Genomic DNA, 599 nt, shown 5'->3' on the forward strand with positions numbered 1-599 from the left:
TAAAGATGACAGAAGAACTGATATCTTTGGATTGTAGGAGTATTCAATATCTCATGGGCTGCCGAAATAACAAATTTGTCTTGAAGGAAATACAATCAGAGTGCTTCTTAGAGGGAAGGATGGTAAAACTTTGTCGCACTTATTTTGGGCATATTTTCAAGAGGAATCAATCCTTGGAAAGTGAGATTGTGCTCAGAGAGGATTACAGAAGCCGAGGAAGACCCGTACTGAGATGGACTGACACAGTCAGTAACCTAAGAAAGGACTGTAGCATGACAGACATCGTGAGCATAGCACAGGACAGGGCAAGGCTGGCTCGGCTCTGTAGTCAGGGGGTATAGCTCAGGGGAAGAGCATTTGACTGCAGAGCTGTTGTTCATAGGGTTGCAGTGGACTTAGTAGTGGATTAGGTGGCATTTAACAATAACATTTTCAGGAAATTTGCATGGAAATAAAAACTAATATAAAAACAAAAAAAGATTAGAGTAATTCCTTTCCCCACCCGGCTCCCCCCGCCCTCCCCAATCACTTGCTGTTGAGTAGAAACTGACTCACAGCCGACCTTCCATCTGGCCCGTGAGGAGACTGCTCATCCTTCT

This window comes from Elephantulus edwardii, unplaced genomic scaffold, assembly GCF_000299155.1.
Source record: "Elephantulus edwardii isolate Elephantulus edwardi_28Jun2011 unplaced genomic scaffold, EleEdw1.0 scaffold00223, whole genome shotgun sequence".
Classification (NCBI taxonomy): Eukaryota; Metazoa; Chordata; class Mammalia; order Macroscelidea; family Macroscelididae; genus Elephantulus; species Elephantulus edwardii.